Genomic DNA, 20,047 nt, shown 5'->3' with positions numbered 1-20,047 from the left:
TAAAACCCTTAAAAAGTCTTTGTTCAGCTCTTTCTCTCACTAGCTAGAAATTTTAGAGAGAGAGAAAGAGAGACTTTCCATGATAACTTGAGTATTCTTGAGAAGGAATTCAACTACAAATCCACCAAGGTGAGTGATGAATGAGGATTGATTTTAGGTTGTTGATAATGACTAGTAATTGGGGTTTGAGTTGTTTTATTATTGAGGTTTGTTTATTTATTTCTAGAGTTACTAGAGTCGAAAGAATAGATAGCCATTTAATGGCAATTGGAAGCTAGTTAGGAATAACTAGTGGAACTTTATTTAAGAAAGAGCTTTTGGAATTATATTAATGCCAATTTGGGTTGGTTGTGATGTTGTGTGTGTGTAGGTTCCAACAAGGCCTCACATGTCCATTTGGAGCATTAGTTGAGGTTAGAGTCAAGCAAAAGAATCAACAAGACCGGTGAGTGTACTTGCATTTCAAAACTGTTTTGGGAATGTGAAACTATTTGCACAAAACATTGATTGATTTTATCCAACTTTTCTTAAAAATGTGTGCCTTGGGAACAAGCCCTTGATAAATTGTCTCTATGTTGTGACCTGTGACTATTATGGATTCATTCACTACTACATTATGTTGATATATATATATATATATATATATATATATATATATGTGTGTGTGTGTTGTGCATTGATAGTTAATATTGTGTGATAATTATAACCATGCGTGTGCATGATGTGGGGGGATGCACATGCCGGTGATGACTGTGGTGAGGGAGATGGATGATGATAGTGCCCGTGTGCACGATGTGGGGGGATGTACACATGGCACTGACTGTGCACGATGTGGGGGGATGCACATAAGCTGGGTGAGATGATGGTGGTATTGGTGTTTATTTATGTATATAAGTATATATATGTTTGTGAAATAAAAGTTCATGAATATGGTATATGGTTGTAATCCATGTGAAATTTGGAATGATGAATCTTGAGAATTTTCCATTTTCTTGCAAATTGATTTTTATTGCAACACCAAATGGATTTTTAGTGCAAAGGAGGTCCTTTTTACACTTAGGTGCCCTGCTTCTCGCTGCAGCGAGAAACATTTTGTTTTGGCAGCCAACAACTCGCTGCAGCGAGAAACTCTTGGGTTCTAATGCAGTACTTTCACTTCGATGAAGATTTTGACCACTTTTCCATTCTAACTGGGAAAAGTGGTAAACATAAAAGTTGTAGCCCTACCTCTTAGCTTTCTAATGGTTAAAAAATCAGGTCAATTGTACTTCTGTATCTGGAGATATGATAGAAAAACTGAAACAAATGCAAACTAACATTGTTTCTCACTACAGCCAAAAACTTTTTGTTTTGGCTACCTGAATTTTTTGCAGTGAGAATGAACTTTGTTGCAGTGAGAAACTTGCTGCCATGCTTGCTACCTTGCTTGATTTTGACATATTTTTCACCCATTTAACTTCATGGATTGATCTTGGGTTTTTGCAACACTATGAGGTTTTTAATCAAAGTTTGAAATGAGGGGTTTTTAGTAAAAAACTAAATCAATTGCATTGTTTTTGAAACAAGTGCATCATGATTTCCAAATTCTTCCTATTAATTGCTTGTTCCCTTCTTATGTTTACTCATTAAGTTTTATACTCACATTTTTAAACTTCATGTTTTCATATTTGAAGGTAGTTGGGACCTAGATTGAGTTGTCCACATATGCTCGCCTTCTTGGTAGGTACTATGGCATCTCAGTAGCTGTACCTTTAGCCACAGTCACTCCGCTGACGGTCAAGAGTCTTATGCTTGTTAACATGTATAAGTAATGAAGACCACTAAAATTCATGTTAAAAATCAAATATGTATATTTGATTACTGAAGCCACTGTAAAGTGGCAAATGAGTGACACTATGTTAGCATAATACAATTGTGATTATTGGATTACTATAAATTGTTATTGAAATATTTTTAGTTGAGAATTACAATATGAGATTACATAAATAGGCTTGCTTGGCTTAGTGGGCTATGCCCATTGGGCCTATACGCAGTTCATAGCCTGAAATTTGGGTTGTGACAAAGTTAGTATCAAAGCTCTAGGTTTAGTCAAGTCCTAAGAATTCTCGTGTCAATCAGCGGAGTTGTCAGAGTTAATGTAGAGGTTTGTTTATGGTTTGTGACTGCAACACAAGTCATAGATAGGAGGCTATATGAACTCTTATTCTTAGTAACCTACCCTTTTGCTATTGTCATGTAAATAGCATAAGTGGTGCCGTTATCCGAGTTTGAGATGCCACCCGAGACATGAGCCACTATTGGAAAGATCTTCAAGAAAGATGCTACTAATGAAAGATTAATGTAAAGACACATCCCTCTGACTAAGGGTGGAGGAAAATGGAGCTGGACTAATAGGTCCGTAATAACTTAATTTTTTGGAGTTATAATTTAAGCCTAGGATTGATAATGGAAAAAAAAATTTAGATGACTATGGATTGTATTTAAGGCTAATATAAAGGAGGACATACGATAATGGTAATAAGAGGCATATTTTGACTGGAATGAATAGCGATTGTTGAGATTTAGTTGAAGTTTATAAATCTAAGCCTTGAGGGAGGTGTAAAACAATACTTATGTGCACAGGGGTAAGTGCACTATGTTAATGTAGCTTGTTATGCCCATATATAAATGGTGTTGGGCTTTTGAAATATTTTATATGTGAATATGTGTTGAATATGCGTAGGGTAGCTTGGACAGAGTTGGTTTTGATTTCGATTAAGTGACTGTGAGATCTCAAGAATTGATTTGACCTATTATGGTGTATACTTATAAGTACATGAATTAGCTCAAAGGTGAACATCAATGTTTGTTATAATTGATATGTGATCACGAAGTAAAAGGTTAGTAAATGAATATGTTCTACGGATGAGCTTAAATTTTTGCTATGCTTAGTGTGAAGCCAAAGGATTAAAGGAGTAGCTGTGGAGTTGGTAGCTTAAAGTCAAATGACTTAGAAATGTCGAATCTAGTCTAAATGCCATATGGAGTTTTATAATTGAAATTGATATACGAATTACTTGAAAGATCATTTAAAAGTCTATTTGGTCCAAAGTGTGACCTATGATACAAGTGATCAAGCTTGAATGTGATCTCCTCAAAGTAAGGAAATTAGAAAATGTTGATTTTTGGATAAGCTCTAAGAGGGAGCTTCTGCATCTTAAGTTTAGGACAACTTTGATCTTATGACCCCAAAGGCAAGGTGCAATAATTAAGTAAATTATTCACTTTACAGATGTGATTGGTTAAGGATCGATTAGTAAAGTCAAGACCTTAACATTAAGTGGTGTACAATTTGATATTTATGTATTTAAGAGTTATATAGAGACAACTACTTAATCAAGTTTGCACTAAATGTTATAACAAAGGTGTATGATTGCTAGTGGTGAAATATGCCCAAAGGTTGATCTTGGTATACCAAAAGGGTGAAGTAAACATGTCGAAATTAATGTTCTGATAGCGTACGTGAGATAGAAAGCTAGTTTTGCGAATTGTGGTTTTCATGATCATGAAATATACGAAGGCTATAAATATGTAGGCATATACTTGAAGTTGTATATTTTGTGATTCACATGCATCATGTGGAAGGAGATATCCCATAAAGGGATTTAGTCCAACTAGTGCTTACATGATTATAAGTTTGGCAAGAGATTGAAAATGCCTAAGCATTTATGTGGAAGGCATTGTGATAGGCTAAAAGCCACATATACACTAATAAGGTCAGTAAGATGAACGATGGGAGAAATATGGATGTTGATATGTTGAGCATAAAGAGCTTAAGGATAATTAATGCAATTATACTAAGTTAGATGGTATGATCCGAACTAAGAACACGGACACCTTGAAAGATTTTAAAATAATGCTCAATGGGGTTAATGAGCTAAATGTTATTGAATATATATTAAATTGTTAAAGTTATGTGTGGCTTTGAAGATAAGCCTTTGATTATTTGAGTCCTCAACAGAATTCTATTAAAGGATGTGTTTAAGCATTTTGCAAGTATATTGGAAAACATAAGAATAATATATTAGTTTGACTTGCTATAAGAGGTCAAATTTGGATGGCCATGAGTGGCTTGTGAACAATTAAGTAGTGTAAAGTATGTGTTCATAAAGGGAGCTATGATTGATAGATAAGGGTAGAACTTTAATGATGAAACTGTGTTCACTGCTTTAGGCATTGAATTGTAAAGTACGAACATGTATCCACCTCGTGAACACCCTGGTGAGATAAATTCGAGAGATTTTTTTTTCACAATGAGAAAACATTAAAGCTCAAAGAGCAAATGGCTATATAGTCAAGTTGGGCTCGTGACTGATATGTCACATAAGTGTGAAAATATGATACAAGAATAAGTATACTTGGAAATGTTGGTTTGAGGCAATGATTATCCTACTGTTTTGTGGACCTGATGAGGTTCTGGTCTTGACATAATTGTAGACGCAAGGCATAAATTGTGAAATGTGCTTCCCCCACAAGTTTCAATTTATTTTGAGTAATTGTCAAGGTAAAGTGCTTGGTAAGGGTAGGCAAAGGTTGAATTGTGTTTCAAATGTTTAGAGAACAAGGGTGACATGGGTTGATTAAATAATACTACTACTGGTGAGGGAATAGAAATACGCTACGAGAATGGTAGAGATCTATTAAGAAAAGAGATGATGATTTGAGAATTTAAGTACTCGTATATGAGTAAAGATTTGGTAATGAGACATGACCTAAAGTTGGAATACTACAATATGAATTTTGACTAAGAAAATCGACTTATAAAACACGTGGTGTTTGGAGATGGTGCCAATTAGTGGTTGACTCTTGTATGAGAATGGAATATTGAAATCAGCTTTGTGTAGTCACCACAAATGATAAGCATGATCTAACCAACCAAGAGAAGAAATGATTCTAAACTTGATTGTTGGTTATTTTCGTTTTACAGATGGCTTATTGAGCTTGATATGCCTAAGGCTATTCGAAGTTAAAATTTTTGGAAATATATATGTATGGATTTATATGTTGCATATTGGTATAAAAGCTCATGCAGAGTTCGTTATAATTTGATTCAATGATGATATTCTATCAATGGTTATAGTGCTAGACAATGATTAAGATAATTTATCTCTAATTTTGGCAGTGAACAAGTGGATTATAATGCTGTTAGCTTAAAAGTAAGTGTCTATACTTTTGGTATGAGTTCATCAAATTCTATTATATCATGATAAAACTTGATGTTTTGATATAGCCTGAGAGGCTTGGCATATGAACTAGCTTAACTGTGAGCTAGAAATTGTTAGGTTATTATGAAGCACACAAATAGAGAAGTATGACATAAATTTAACATCCTAAGGAGCAATGGAAAATGATGTATCAATTTTGGTATAGCCCCAATATATAATTTTGATATATAAAGATTTGGGGAAAAGTTTTAGCTTATGCATGAAGGTGTGCATTTGAATTCGTGTAAGTAAAAGTGTAAAATCTACCTTGATTGGCATAAAGCCCATGATTGAGAATGAATGATTATAGATTTAATTTTTTAAGGTAAAAAGGCTAAAAAGAGTTAATATCAAAAAGGTCTTAATAGATGATTCTTTGATTTTGAAGTGCACTTAAGGAGAGATAAATGTTTAATTTGATCTTCAGATTGATAAACTAATGAGGCCATGAGATCTGATGTTTAGAGTAAATTTGAGAAATATCAAGTTAGACATGTTGTAGGTGATTAATGACGAGCAAATTAGCTATGACATTGGAAATATAGAAATGATTAGTAATCAAAATGAGACTTGGAAAGGAACTTTAAAGGGAAAATGCTGAGCAACTTTAATCTTGAGAGGTTGAGTTATTGATTAAAGAGATTGGTTAAGATTATAAGGGGGTATGTGGAATGTCATGATTTATTAAAATGCCTTGTGGTATAAGTTGAGATTTATCTAGTGAGCACTCAATCATGAAAGTATTAGAGTTTGTTTTTGGGAATATGATGACTAATGGTTACTAGATTTGAATCATCTTTGATATTAAAAAAATAGATGAAATGAATAAAGAGTGTTTGATCCTTATGTATTGTGAAATGCTTAAATGGAATTGGTATGGGAGAATGAAAAATGAAATAGAGATTAGTTGATAAAATTAGACCCATAATCAATGGTGGAATAGATTACTAAGTTTACGGATGCCAATTAAGGTTGATTACTAAGTTAAAAGGGTAATTCATAAGTGAACCTATGAAATCTCGATCTCCATAGGCACATAACTAGAAGTAGAGGCGATAATGCAGACCAGGGGTAATTTCATAATTTCTCTAGGTGAGCTCCTATGAGTGGGTTTTTTTTATGCTATTAAGATCTAAATAGGCCTAAAGAATGAATAAATGATGTTTATGATGGTAAATAAATGAAGAAGATAAAAATAATGATAATTTCCATGGTAGGGGCAAAATGGTCATTTTGCATCTCGGGTATAAAGTTTTAGGTTTCGTGAACCTAAGTACCTTTAGACTATTATGGACTTTGTTTCGGTGTTAAAAGAGTAAAAAGGTTGCACAAAGGTTGGAAGGAAGACAAAGCTACCATGTTAAAGGCATTTTGGTAATTTCGGTGGAAATTTGGATTAACTTGAAGCATAAATATCTTAGCTCCAGTAGCTTCCAGCAGCTTCTCCTTCTTCTTCTTCCTCCCCTTTCACGTTCTTTTTATCCTCCATGAAAGCTTGCTTTGCAACTTCCATAACTTTCTCTCTCTAGCTATAATTTTCATGCTTTTAAGCACTTTTTCATGAAACCTTTTGCTCTCTTTCACTGTCTCACCTTAAAACCCTTAAAAAGTCTTTGTTCAGCACTTTCTCTTACTAGTTGGAAATTTTAGATAGAGAGAGAGAGAGAGAGAGAGACTTTCCATGATAGCTTGAGTATTCTTGAGTAGGAATTCAACTACAAATCCACCAAGGTGAGTGATGAATGAGGATTGATTTTAGGTTGTTCATAATGGCTAGTAATTGGAGTTGTGAGTTGTTTTATTATTGAGGTTTGTTTATTTATTTCTAAAGTTACTAGAGTAGAAAGAATAGATAGCCATTTAATGGCAATTGAAAGCTAGTTAGGAATAACTAGTGGAACTTGATTTAAGAAAGAGCTTTTAGAATTATATTAATGCCAATTTGGGTTCGTTGTAATGTTGTCTGTGTGTAGGTTCCAACAAGGGCTCACATGTCCATTTGGAGCATTAGTTGAGGTTAGAGTCAAGCAAAAGAATCAACAAAACCTGTGAGTGAACTTGCATTTCAAAACTGTTTTGGGAATGTGAAACTATTTGCACAAAACATTGATTGATTTTATCCAACTTTTCTTAAAAACGTGTGCCTTGGGAACAAGCCCTTGATAAATTGTCTCTATGTTGTGACATGTGGCTATTATAGATTCATGCACTACTACATTATGTTGATATATATATGTTGTGCATTGATAGTTGATATTGTGTGATAATTATAACCCTGCGTGTGCATGATGTGAGGGGATGCACATGCCGGTGATGACTGTGGTGAGGGAGATGGATGATGATAGTGCCCGTGTGCAAGATATGGGGGGATGTACACGATGGCACTGACTGTGCACAATGTAGGGGGATGTACATGATGACTGTGCACGATGTGGGGGGATGCACATAATGACTCAGGCTATGTGCACGATATTGGGGGATGCACATGAGCTGGGTGAGATGATGGTGGTATTAGTGTTTATTTATGTATATAAGTATATATATGTTTGTGAAATAAAAGTTCATGAATATGGTATATGGTTGTAATGCATGTGAAATTTGGCATGATGAATCTCGAGAATTTTCCATTTTCTTGCAAATTGATTTTTATTGCAACACCAAATGGATTTTTAGTGCAAAGGAGGTCCTTTTTACACTTAGGTGCCTTGCTTCTTGTTGCAGCGAGAAACATTCTGTTTTGGTAGCCAACAACTCGCTGCAGTGAAAAACTCTCAGGTTCTTATGTAGTACTTTCACTTTGATGAAGATTTTGACCACCTTCTCGTTCGAACTGGGAAAAGTGGTAAACATAAAAGGTGTAGCCCTACCTCTTAGCTTTCTAATGGTCAAATATTAGGTCAATTGTACTTCTGTATCTAGAGATATGATAAAAAAAACTAAAACACATGCAAACTGATATTGTTTCTTGCTACAGCGAGAAACTTTATGTTTTGGCTGCCTGAATCTCACTGCAGTGAGAATGAACTTCACTGCAGTAAGAAACTTACTACCATGCTTGCTACCTTGCTTGATTTTGATATATTTTTCAGCCATTTAACTTCATGGATTGATCTTGGGTTTTTGCAACACCATGAGGTTATTAATCACAGTTTGAAATGAGGGGTTTTTAGTAAGAAACTAAATCAACTGCATTGTTTTTTAAAGAAATGCATCATGATTTCCAAATTCTTCCTATTGATTGCTTGTTCCCTTCTTATGTTCACTCACTAAGTTTTATACTCACATTTTTAAACTTCATGTTTTGAGATTTGAAGGCAGTTGGAACCTAGATTGAGTTGTCCACGTATGCTCACCTTTTTGGTAGGTACTATGGCATCTCAGTAGCTGTACCTTCAGCCACGGTCACTCCACTGACGGTCAAGAGTCTTGTGCTTGTGAACAATGTGTAAGTAATGAATACCACCAAGATTCATGTTAAAAATCAAATATGTATATTTGATTACTGAAGCCAGTGTAAGGTGGCAAATGAGTGATACTATGTTAGCATAATACAATTATGATTATTGGGTTACTATAAATTGTTATTGAAATATTTTTAGTTGAGAATTACAATATGGGATTGCATATATAGGCTTCCTTGGGCTTAGTGGGCTATGCCTATTAGGCCCATGCGCCAGTCATAGCCTGAAATTTTAGGCTATGACAAGTATCATACACCAAATAGTGAAAAATAAATCATCATATGATTCATAACTGATGTGGAAGCTTCCTTTTGTTTTTTCCCTTTAATGGATTCAAGATAATCCTTCCAATTACACCTCCAATGCCCTAGTTTGCCGCAGAAATGGCATTTGTCATTATCCTTATCCTTTTTCACTCCTCCAATAAACTTCAAACCTTTTGCACTTAATGCCTTTTCACCTTTGTCTTTCTTAGAAAATTTTCTTTTCATATTTTTATTTTTCTTTGAAGAGACAAGATAAACTGAAGGCTTCTCCTCCACAATTGTGAGACCTCAACCCCTATAGGCTCATAACGAGGCATAGGCGTAATAACCTAGGCTAGGGGTAGTTTCGTCATTTCCTCTAATAAGTTCCCAAAAGGAAGTTTTCAGATATTTAAGGTCTAAATAAGCATAAAGACCACATAAATGATGTATAATGATGAAAACACGAAGAAAACTAGATGTGGCAATAATTTTTGCAATATGGGCAAAATAGTCATGTTGCACCCCGAGTCAAAATTTTTAGTTTTTGTAAACCCGAGTATATTTAGACCATTGTGGACTTGGCCTCAGTGTCAAAAGAGTAAAAAGATTTCATAGAGGATTGGAGAAGAACAAGTTAACTTGCTAAAGGCATTTTCATAATTTCAAGTGGAATAGATAAGCTTGAGCTATAAATATATTTTTCTTCCAGCAGCTTCTTCATTCTCCAGCAGCTTCTTCTCCTTCTTCTTCTTCCATCTCACGTTGCTTCTATCCTCCATGGAAGCTTGATATGAAACTTTCACAACTTTCTCTCTCTAGCTCTAATTTTCATACTGTTGTGCCCTTTTGACTAGAACCCTTGTGCTTTTTCACTCTTTCACTTTAAAACCCTCAAAAAGTCCTTGTTCTGCACTTTCTCTCACTCGTTGGAGGTTTTAGAGAGAGAAAGAGAGATTTTTCACATTTGTTTGGAAGCTATTAGAAGAGAATTCAACTACAAAAAAACCCTAAGGTTCCGACAAGGCCTCACATGTCCATTTAGAGTATTAGTTAAGGTTAGAGTCAAGCAAAAGAAACAACAAGACCGGTGAGTGAACTTGCATTTCAAAGTATTTTTTGGAATGTGAATGTGTTTGCACAAGACATTAAATGATTTTATCAAACTTTTCTTAAGAATGGGTGCCTTGGGAACAAGCCCTTGATAAATTATCTTTGTGTTGTGATATGTGGCTATTATAGATTCATATATTGCTACATTATGAAGATATATATATATATATAAATATATTTTTGTGTAATGATATTGACTCAGTTATGTACGAGTAAGGAGTGCGCATAAGCTGATAATGACCTGGTTATGTGCGAGTAGGGAGTGCGCATAAACCGATAATGACCCAGCCATGTGCAAGTAGGGAGTGCACATGAGCTGATGATGATGGGATGGTGTGCATGATGATGATGGGTATATATATATATATATATATATACATATGTAAATATGTGTGTTATAGGAAGTTTATGAGTAATGTATATGGTTGTAATGCATGTGAAATTTGGCTTGATGAATCTTGAGAAATTCCCATTTTCTTACAAATTGATCTTTATTGCAGCACCAAATGGATTTTTTATGCAAAAGAGGCCCCTTTTTCACTTAGGTGCCCTACTTCTCGCTGCAGCGAGAAACATTATGTTTTAGCAGCAGAAATCTGGCTGCAGCGAAAATAAATCTCGCTGCAGTGAGAAACTCTCGGGTTCTGGTGCAATGTGTTCACTTAGATGAAGATTTTGATCACCTTCCTGTCTGAACTGTGAAAAGTGGTAAAAAAAATCAAAGTTGTAGCCCTGCCTTTTAGCTTTCTAATGGTTCAAAAATTAGGTCAATTGGACTTCTGTAGCGGGAGATATGCTAGAAAAACTGAAACACATGCAAACTAGTATTATTTCTCGCTACAGCGAGAACGAACTTCGCTACAGTGAGAAACACTCTGTCCTACATACTACCCTATTCGATTTTTGACATATTTTTCACCCATTTAACTTCATGGATTGATCATGGGTTGTTGCAACACTATGAGGTTATTAATCAAAGTTTGAAATGAGGGGTTTTTAGTAAGAAATTAAATCAATTGCATTGTTTTTGAAACAAGTGCATCATGATTTCCAAATTCTTCCTATTGATTGCTTATTCCCTTCTTATGTTCACTCACTGAGTTTTATACTCACGTTTTAAAATTCATGTTTTCAGATTTTGAGGCAATTGGGATCTAGATTGAGTCACACATATATGCTCGTCTTCTTGGTAGGTACTATAGCATCTCAATAGCTGTATCTTCACCTAGAGTTAATCCGCTGACATTCTCGAGTCTATTACTTGTGAACATGTATATGTAATGTAAATTACTAAGAGTCATGTTATAAATGAAGTATGTATATGTTGGATTGAAGATGACAGTACTTTGATATAATATAAATATGAATATTCAATTGTTATAAAATATTACTGGAACATTTACTTTTGAGAGTTACAGCACTTCATTTTAAAGATGATGGATAGGAATGATAATCGAAATTGCATAAATAGGCTTGCTTGGGCTTAGTGGGCTTTGCCCATTGGGCCCATGCACCGGTCATGGCCTAGTATTTGGGTTGTGACAAAGGTGGTATCAGAGCTCTTGGTTTAGTCTAGTCCTAGGGATTCTTGTGTCAGTCAGCGGAGTTATCGGAGTTAATTTATAGTTTATTTATGGTTTGTGACTGCAGCACAATTCATAAACAGGAGGCTATATGAACTCCTATTCCTAGTAACCTACCCTCTTGCTAACATTATGCAAAGGTCATAAGTGGTACCGTTGTCTAGATTTGAGATGCCACCCGAGACACGAGCTATTATTAGAAAAATTTTAAGCAAATGCTCCTAAATGAAAGGTTAATGCAATAATAAATTCCTCCGATTAAAGATGGACGAAATTGGAGTTGGACTAATAGGTCCGAAATAACTCATTTATTTGGTGGAGTTAACCATTAAGCCATGATTGTCAATGGGAAGAAATTTGATGACCATGGATGGTATTTGAGGTCAATATAAAAGAGCACGTGTGATAATGGTAATAAGGGACATACTTTGACCGGAACAAATAATGATCATTGAGATTCACTTGAAGCTTGTACATCTAAGTATTAAGGGAGGTGTAAACTGATACCTACATGCACGGAGGCAAGTGCACTGTGTTGATTAAGCTTACCCTGCCCCTATATAAATGGCGTCGGATTTCCAAAATATTTTATATGCGAATATGTGCTGAATATGTGTGTAGTAGCCTAGATGGAGTTGGTTTTGATTCTAATTAAGTAACTGTGAGATTCCAAGCCTTGAATTGAATTATTGTGGTTTATGGTTATAATTGTATGAATTAGCTCCAGGGTGAAAGTCATGGATTATTATAATTGATGTATGGTCATGAAGTAAAAGGCTAGTAAATGATCTACTCTAAGGATGCGCTTGAATTTTGCTATGCTTAGTGTGGAGCCAAAGGATTAAAGGACTAGATGTGGATTTAGCAGTTTGAAATTAAATGACATGGAAACGACAAATTTAGTCTAAGTGCCATATAGAGCTCTATCTTGAGATTGATATATGAATTGCTTTAAAGGTCAATTTAAAAATATGTTTGGTTCAATATGCAACCCAAAGGTAAGGGACTTAAAACATGTGGATTTTCAGATATGCTCTAAAAGGAAGTTTCTGCATCTTAAATTTAAGAAATTTTGATCTTATGACTGCAAAGGCAAGATACAAAAATTACGTGAATTGTCTATCTTATGGATGTAATTGGTTAAGAATTGATAAGTAAAGTCAAGATCTTAACACTAAGTGGTGTACAATTTGATATATATGTACCTAAGAGTAAATTTGGAGATCATTGCTTAATCAATTTGCACTAAATATTGTGGTAAAGGTATATGAATGTTGGTAGTGAAATATGTCCAAAGTGAGATATGTGGAGACTAATGTTCTGATCACAAACTTGTGATAGAAAGCTAGTTTTGCAAATTGTGGTTTTTATGACCATGAAATATATGGAGGTTACCAATATGTAGGCATACACTTGGAGTTATACATCTTGTGATCCCCATGCATCATATGGAAAGAGATATCCCATAGGGGAGTTTACCTTGATTTATGGTTACCTGACTATAGGCTTGGCATGAGATTGAGAATGCCCTGGCATAAATGTGGAATGTATTGTGAAAGGTTGAAAAGCCACATATACCTTAACAAGGTCAATAACATGAATGAGGGGGAAATATGGATGTTGAAATGCCGAGCATAAAGAGCTTAAGGATAATGAATGTAATTATACTAAGTTAGATGGTATGATCCGAACTAAGAACACGAACACCTTGGGAGATTTTAAAATAGTGTCTAGTGGGGTCAGTGAGCTAAAGAGTTATCGGGCATACAATGAATGATGAAAGTTATGAATGGCTTTGAAGATAAGCCTTTGATTGATTAAGTTCTCAATGGAACCCTATTAAAGGATGTGTTTAAGCATTTTGCAAGTATATTGGAAAACATAAGAATAATATATTAGTTTGACTTGCTATAAGAGGTCGAATTTGGTTGGCCATGAGTGGCTTGTGAACAATCAAGCAGTGTAAAGTATGTGCTCATAAAGGGAGCTATGATTGATAGATAAGGGTAGAACTTTAATGAGGAGACTGTGTTCACTGCTTTAGGCATTGAACTGTAAATTACGAACATGTATCCACCTTGTGAACACCCTGGTGAGATAAATTTGAAAGATTTTTCACAATGAGAAAACATTAAAGCTCAAAGAGCAAATGGCTATATAGTCAAGTTGGGCTTGTGACTGATAAGTCACATAAGTATGAAGATATGATACAAGCATAAGTATACTTGGAAATGCTGGTTTGAGGCAATGATTATCCTACCATTTTGTGGACCCGATGAGGTTTTGGTCTCGACATAATTGTAGACGCAAAGCATAAATTGTGAAATGTGCTTCTCCACAAGTTCCAATTTATTTTGAGTAACTATCAAGATAAAGTGCCTGATAGGGATAGTGGAAGGTTGAATTATACCTCAAATGTTGAGAAAATGAGGGTGACATGGTTTGATTAAATGATACTACCCTTGGTAAAGGAATAGAAATACGTTACGAGAATTGCGGAGATCTACTTAGAAAAAAAAAAGACGATGATTTGAAAATTCAAGTACTCGTATATGAGTAAAGATTTGGTAATGAGACATGACTTAAAATTGGAATACTACAGTATGAATTTTACTAAGAAAATCGACTTATAAAACACTTGGTGTTTGGAGATGGTGCCAATTAGTGGTTGACTTTTGTATGACAATGGAATATTGAAATCAGCTTTGTGTATTCACCACAAATGATGAGCATGATCTAACCAACCAAGAGAAAAAATGATTCTAAACTTGATTGTTGGTTATTTTGGTTTTACAGACGGCTTATTGAGCTTGATATGCCTAAGGTTATTCGAAGTTAAAATTTTTGGAAATATATATGTATGGATATATATGTTGCATATTGGTATAAAAGCTCATGCGGAGTTAGTTATAATTTGATTTGATGATGACATTCTATTAATGGTTATAGTGCTAGACAATGATTAGGATAATTTATCGCTAATTTTGGCAGTGAACAAGTGGATTATAATTCTGTTAGCTTAAAAGTAAGTGTTTATACTTTTGGTATGAGTTCATCAAATTCTATTATATCATGATAAAACTTGGTGTTTTGATATAGCCTGAGAGGCTTGGTATATGACCTAGCTTAACTGTGAGCTAGAAATTGTTAGGCTATTATGAAGTACACAAATAGAGAAGTATGACATGAATTTAATATCCTAAAGGGCAATGGAAAATGATGTATCAGTTTTGGTATAACTTCAATATATATAGTTTTGAGATATAAAGATGTGGGGAAAAGTTTATAGCTTATGCATAAAGGTGTGCATTTGGATTCGAATAATTAAAAGTGTAAAATCTATCTTGATTGATATAAAGCTCATGATTCAAAATGAATGATTATGGATTTAATTTTCTAAGGTAAAAGGGATTAAAAGAAGTTAATATCAGAAAGGCCTTAATAGATGATTCTTAAATTTTAAAGTGCACTTAAGGAGAGACAAATGTTTAATTTGATCTTCAAATTGATAAACTAATGACGCCATAAGATCTTATGTTTGGGGTAAATTTGAGAAATATCAAGTTAGATATGTTGTGGGTGATTGATGACGAACAAATTAGCTATGACATCGAAAATGTAGAAATAATTAGTAATCAAAATGAGACTTGGAAAGGAACTTTAAAGGGAAAATTTTGAGCAACTTTAATCTTGAGAGGTTGAGTTATTGATTAAAGAGATTGATTAAGATTATAAGGGGGTATGCAGAATGTCATGATTTATTGAAATGCCTTATGGTATAAGTTGAGATTTATCTAGTGAGCACTCGAACATGAAAGTATTGGAGTTTGTTTTTGGGAATATGGTTACTAATGGTTATCGGATTTGAATCATCCATGATGTTAAACATATATGAATAAATAAAGAACGTTTGATCCTTATGTATTATGAAATGCTTGAATGGAATTTGTATGGAGGTATGTGAAACGGAATAGAGGTTGGTTGACCATTTAGACCCATAGTCAATGGTGGAATAAATGCTTGAATGTTGGAAGGTTTGATAAAAGATCAAAATAGAGGAATTGTGGATGGTTAAGTAAACATGCATGATTGATGATTTAAGGATGATTTGATTGAGGTGTGACCAGAATTAATAGCATATTTGAATTCTCTTCATAAGATAAAGAATGATATTATTTTGATCCAACAAGAGTAGTACACATAATTATATATTATGACATCGTTGACTTTTCTATAAAGATTGGAAGTTGATATAATGCATAAACCAAGATTCTATGTTAAGAATGCTTGACGAGAGTGATGTGGTAGAACTTGAGAACTTTGATTATTCACCCTACGTCGATTTGAATTCGAGGAGGTAACATGGGAGGCCGAGGAGGAGATGCGAACAAAGTATCCCCACCTCTTTGATGCTTAGAGGTACGTTACCTTATAGTTAAATTTAAATTTGGGGATCGAATTTTTATTAGTAGGGGAGAATGTGAGACCTCAACCTCTATAGGCTCATAATGAGGCATTGGCGTAATAACCCGGGCTAGGAGTAGTTTCATCATTTCCTCTAATAAGTTCCCAGAAGGAAGTTTTCTGATATTTAAGGTCTAAATAAGCATAAAGACAAAATAAATGATGTATAATGATGAAAACATGAAGAAAATTAGATGTGGCGATAATTTTTACAATAGGGGTAAAATGGTCATTTTGCACCTCGAGTTAAAATTTTTAAGTTTTCGTAAGCTCGAGTATATTTAGACCATTGTGGACTTGGCCTCAGTGTCAAAAGAGTAAAAAGATTTCACAAAGGATTGGAGAAGAACAAGCTAACTTGCTAAGGGCATTTTCGTAATTTCAAGTGGAATGGATAAGCTTGAGCTATAAATATCTTTTTCTTCCAACAGCTTCTTCATTCTCTAACAGCTTCTTCTCCTTCTTCTTCTTCTTCTTCCATCTCATGTTGCTTCCATCCTCCATGGAAGGTTGATATGAAACTTTCACAACTTTCTCTCTCTAGCTCTAATTTTCATACCTTTGTGCCCTTTTAACTATAACCCTTGTGCTCTTTCACTCTCTCACTTTAAAACCCTCCAAAAGTCCTTGTTCTGCACTTTCTCTCACTAGCTGGAGGTTTTAGAAAGAGAAAGAGAGATTTTTCACATTTATTTGGAAGTTATTGGAAGAGAATTCAACAACAAAGAAACCCTAAGGTTCCGATAAGGCCTCACATGTCCATTTGAAGTATTAGTTGAGGTTAAAGTCAAGCAAAAGAAACAACAAGACCGGTGAGTGAACTTGCATTTCAAAGTATTTATGGGAATGTGAATGTGTTTACACAAGACATTAAATGATTTTATCAAACTTTTCTTAAGAATGGGTGCCTTGGGAACAAGCCCTTGATAAATTATCTTTGTGCTGTGATATGTGGCTATTATGGATTCATATATTGCTACATTATGATGATATATATATACATATGAATATATTGTTGTGTAATGATATTGACTCGGCTATGTGCGAGTAAGGAGTAAGCATAAGCCGATGATGACTCGGTTATGTGCGAGTAGGGAGTGCGTATAAACCGATGATGACCCAGCCATGTGCGAGTAAGGAGTGCCTATGAGCTGATGATGATGGGAGGGAGGGTGTGCATGATGATGATGGGTATATATATATATATATATATATATACATATGTAAATATGTGTATTATAGGAAGTTTATGAGTAATGGTATATGGTTGTAATGCATGTGAAATTTGGCATGATGAGACTTGAGAAATTCCCATTTTCTTACAAATTGATCTTTATTATAGCACCAAATGGATTTTTTGTGCAATGGAGGCCCATTTTTCACTTAAGTGCCCTGCTTCTTGCTGTAGTGAGAATGCTTTCTCGCTGCAATAAGAAACATTTTGTTTTGGTAGCAGAAAACTCGCTGCAGCAAAAATAAATCTCACTGCAGTGAGAAACTCTCGGGTTCTAGTGTAGTGTTTTCACTTCGATGAAGATTTTGACCACCTTCCCATCCGAACTGGGAAAAGTGGTGGAAAATAAAAGTTGTAGCCCTACCTCTTAGATTTCTAAAGGTTCAAAAATTAGGTCAATTGGACTTTTGTAGCGGGAGATATGCTAGAAAAACTGAAACACATGCAAACTGGTACTGTTTCTCGCTACAGCGAGAAACATTTTGTCCTACATGCTACCCTATTCAGTTTTTGACATATTTTTCACCCATTTAACTTCATGGATTGATCATGGGTTGTTGCAACACTATGAGGTTATTAATCAAAATTTGAAATGAGGGGTTCTTAATAAGAAATTAAATCAATTGCATTGTTTTTGAAACAAGTGCATCATGATTTCCAAATTCTTCCTATTAATTGCTTGTTCCCTTCTTATGTTCACTCACTGAGTTTTATACTCACGTTTTTAAAATTCATGTTTTCAGATTTTGAGGTAATTGAGACCTAGATTGAGTCGCACACATATGCTCGTCTTCTTGGTAAGTACTATGGCATCTCAGTAGCTGTATCTTCATCCAGAGTCACTCCGCTGATGATCTCGAGTCTATTACTTGTGGACATGTATATGTAATGTAAACTACTAAAAGTCATGTTATAAATGAAGTATGTATATGTTGGATTGAATATGACAGTACTTTGATACAATATAAATATGAATATTCAGTTGTTATAAAATATTACTGAAACATTTACTTTTGAGAGTTACATCACTTTATTTTAAAGATGATGGATGGGAATGATAATCAAAATTGCATAAATAGGCTTGCTTGGGCTTAGTGGGCTATGCCCATTAGGCCCATGAGTCGATCATGGCCTGATATTTGGGCTGTGACAACAATGGTGTTCTCAGCTTGTGTGAGCATATTCAAAAGCCCGAAAGGGTTACCTCAATCTTGTTCATGTTGAAGTTCAACATAAACTGTGAATAGCTTTCTAGTAGTGTAAAAAGTACAAGGTCTATGCTCAAATCATGATCCATTACCCAACCCAACTACTCAAGTCGAGTGATATATCCTATCATCTTAAGCAAATAAGGCCTTACTAGGCTTCCCTTAAACATCTTACATCAGAACAATTCTTTTGAAATGTCCAATCTCTCTATGCGACTTTACTTATCGAACATTTCTCTAAGGTTTAAGATAATATCCAGGGCATTCATAGCTTCATGTTGCTTTTGAAGATCTAGAGCCATACTAGCCAACATCACACATGTGGCCTGTTCGAGATCATCCATATAAACTCTATAGGCCTCTTTTTCCTCATTGGTAGCATCATCACTAGGTTCCTCGAGAATAGGACCATTTAGGACATAAGCCTTTTTCTCTTGTTTCAAGACAATATTGATATTGCAAAACCATTCAATGAAATTTGGGCTTGTCAACTTGTTTGCATCAAGTATGCTTCTAAATGACAAACTATTTGCCATGATCGATTTATATCCTATATAAATCAATATATATAAAGCTTAGTCATTAACACAAATTATGTAATGATAAAGATAAGGTTTTAGAATCTTATATGATTATTCTCAATATTTTATCAAAATAATAGCCCTCTTCTAATATTTCGAGAAATTTAACTTTTAAACTTCATATTGAGCTAGAACCTTTCTCCATCCCACTATGACCTTGAGTAACTCGGCAAGCCATAATGAAACTAATTAGTTAGGTAACTTAGCTTACTAATTGTATCTTATGCAACTCCTAGATCAGTTAAGTGACAACTCCTTGTCTAAATGTATCATATACATTTTGCCTGTCTATGCCTCTAATACTATGTGGTCATGTGTGACAAATCCAAACAACATGATACTAGTTGAGTAAGACCCACCAATAACTCAAATATACTTGTGTAAAAGTTTAGGCTTGAGTGACTCAACAAGCCTCCAATTAAAAGATAACCTAGTTATCTTGTAATATGATGGAAGGTAATTTTTTGACTCAATATATTAATGAGGGATTTTATTTATTAATTCATTAATTAAGGTCTCATTGATTTGGCATTGTTAACTTTCATAACATTTATCGTATTTGACATATATCATATATATATATTGAAAAATAAATCTATCACATGCCAACTACTAGGAGGATTATAGACTTTAATAATTCTAATTTCCTCTAGCAATTAAGGAAATTAGTTGGTCAAATTCCTAGGGGATTTTACAAACATCATCTTCAAGCTTTACTTGTAATCTCCTTGAATCTCCATGGCACCTTTTGATCTCCATCTTCAAGTTACAAAAATTTTTATATATAACCCTAGTTTTACACTTTATTGTAACTAATTACATTCTATAATAAAAAAACCTCAAGTTATATTCAAGGGAAGTTAGGTGAGAAAAGAATTTTACGACCTAGAGAAAACAGAGATAAGGCAGGGGCAC

This window comes from Theobroma cacao, chromosome 2 (genome assembly GCF_053813885.1).
Source record: "Theobroma cacao isolate CCN51 chromosome 2, ASM5381388v1, whole genome shotgun sequence".
In the NCBI taxonomy this organism is placed as follows: domain Eukaryota; kingdom Viridiplantae; phylum Streptophyta; class Magnoliopsida; order Malvales; family Malvaceae; genus Theobroma; species Theobroma cacao.
The sequence above is the reverse complement of the archived record's forward strand: the minus strand, read 5'-3'. Positions refer to the sequence as shown.